Below are 2,660 nucleotides of genomic sequence, written 5' to 3'. Positions count from 1 at the left end.
ATTCTCATATCGTCCACTTTTTTACAGACGGATATAAAGGGAAGGGGCTCAAGCCCCCTTTGATGTCTATGTTTGCACGTGGCTGGTTGTGAGATTGTGAGCTGGGTAGAGCTAGCCTTGGACGTCCCACCCCCCCCTTCTCTCTCTCTCTCTCTCTCTCTCTCTCTCTCTCTCTGTAGTTTTGCTGACTCAGTGTTTCCCCTATATGCATAAAATCCGACCGCGGCTCTATGATTTATTTATTTATTTTTTAAGTTTTTTTTTTCCAGGTGAATTCTTTTCACAACAACGACGTGACTCATGTTTAGATAGTCTGGGATAACTTCACTTTTCGGGGTTGTAACCGGTCTGGAGCGGAAACCACAACACGTCATGTTGTAGTACTCAAAGGACTACAATTTGCCAGAACTATCAAACCAGATTCAGTTTTAACCCAAAATATTCCCCTGCGCTCAAGGACATACTTTTAGGGCCTACCTAATAAACTCCTTGATGCGGAATAGTTTTGCTTTTGAAAAATGTGTTTGGTGCATCTTTTAGTCCAACTGTTAGGGACTGGCAAGACTACACTAGGCTACTCCAGCATTTTAATAGGGATTGGGGAAACAAACGGGGGGAAACAAATCAAAGCGACGCCGCTTCTTCTAGTGGTTTCCGCGCTTTAGGCGGAAACCAAACGGCCTGTTGTGAACAAACACCAGGCTTTCCCCCAGAAAGGCTGGTAGGCGAGGTTATGTTTAGAATACGGTTGTTCTCTCGGTTTGGTACGGTTGGAAGGAGATTATAGCGCTCCTCGGCTACACTCATTGGATGGAGAAAGTAGAAACGGCTCTCACTCAGTCTGCACTCCGAGTGCTTGCGCGTCGTGACGCACAGGCACTGTTGTAGGCTATTATGGAACATGCACAGGAGAAGTTTACTTGTTAATCTACATTTCTCAAGATTAATTTAAAAACATATTGATTTTAGAGTGGTGTAGTTTGTGAGTGTCAGTGGCTAGTGGCTACATGTGCAGTTTGTGTCTGTTAGCAAGCAGCCTAGCCTACATAACAACATGCAGTTGCCAGGTCTGATAATATAAGCCATGTTGTGCTAGGTTCGAGGAAATAACATGCAGTGTTGCCAGGTCTGACTATTATAAGCAATGTTGGGCTTTTATTTCCGTAAAGTTGTTTGTAAATAATGGTGGTTGTGAGCTTGTAGATCGGCTATTTTCAAATAGGGAAAGTATTTTTTAGTTTTAGGTTTAAAGTGCTCATGTGGCCTATATTCACTTATTTTGGGCTAGTTTCCATAGACATGGTGGTTTATTCCTCCTGACAAATCTGACAATGGAACTTACTTAGGTTATTTACTTAAAGGAGCTATAGTCAACTTTTTCATTGTAGAGCCGACACTTTGTTTACATCCTAGTCTATAGACTAGAATGTAAACAAAGTGTCGGTCTGACAATGACCAAAATTATTATTTTATCATTATTTTACGCTTTTTGTGGTCATTTTTGAATAGAAACACATAAATGAAGTTTATTTTTTTACAAAATATTTTCGAAACATTATTTTTATTTTAGCATCCGTTTTTTCAAGAAAAAGTTGACTATAGCTCCTTTAAAGAGGTGGTGCCATGACCCCCCCCCCCCCCCCCCCCCCCATTGTGATCATACTAGGAGGAAGATGTTTTCCAAAAAAGTATACAGAAAGAGTTAAAATGGTGGGTGGTGACCCAGCTGAAGTTAGCCACACCCCACAGTGTTGGGTGAATGGTAATTAGGGGAGGAGTTGATACTGTGACATACTTAGTATCTGTGTTTTTTTAACTGACACGTTTGACCACAAGGTGGCAGCCTCCAAGAGAAAACAAACAAATACCAAGAGAATAAATAATTTATCATAAAAACCACACCAGGGGGTCTAATGAAGTACTTTCAACCTCCTAGACACATGAAAAACAGAAAAAGTCCAAAACTATGGTACCACCTCTTTAAGCTTGAAAAGCCGAAATAATAGTATTTCTTTTTGTGTGTAAATTAAGCCCTTTGAAACTGAATATGATGGCAAATGTTGATAATTATAAAATAAAAATCAGAAGATGATTGCCATTGTTGATGATAATTATGAATATATATATATATATATATATATATATATATATATATATATATATATATATATATATGTCATAGTATATTAGAGAAACAGCACATTCGAGACGCGGAGCACTCGTGGTGCGGCACGGGGTGGAGCAAGCGGTCGCCACAACAACGTACTCCAGGCGGTGCGCCGCTCTATTGTCCACGACACTGCGAGCGGCTACCGAAGCCCCCCTGTATCCACGAAGCCCAAACGAGTTACGAGGCCCCCCTGGGTCCACGAAGCCCCAAGCGGCGCGAAGGCCAGCGGACCTTGGTCCTGCTCTTCGCCCCCGAGCGCCGCAGGCGCGAGTGGCCGCGAAGAGCGGGCCAGGGCCGCGCGGCCGGCGGAGCGCCGCGCGAGTTACGAAGCCGTGGTGAATGCAATCGTTATATTTATGCCCAGGCCGTAAGGCCTGGGCAAGCGCACGTTAAACGCCCTGTCCAAGTGACTACAATGGAGCTAATGGCTAGGCTAGGCTAGGCTAGGCTAGGCTAGGCTAGTAAATAAAGAGTAAACACTTCCGGTCTG

Source organism: Nannobrachium achirus (genome assembly GCF_963921795.1).
Source record: "Nannobrachium achirus genome assembly, chromosome: 22".
Lineage (NCBI taxonomy): Eukaryota > Metazoa > Chordata > Actinopteri > Myctophiformes > Myctophidae > Nannobrachium > Nannobrachium achirus.
This window is presented reverse-complemented; position numbering follows the sequence as displayed.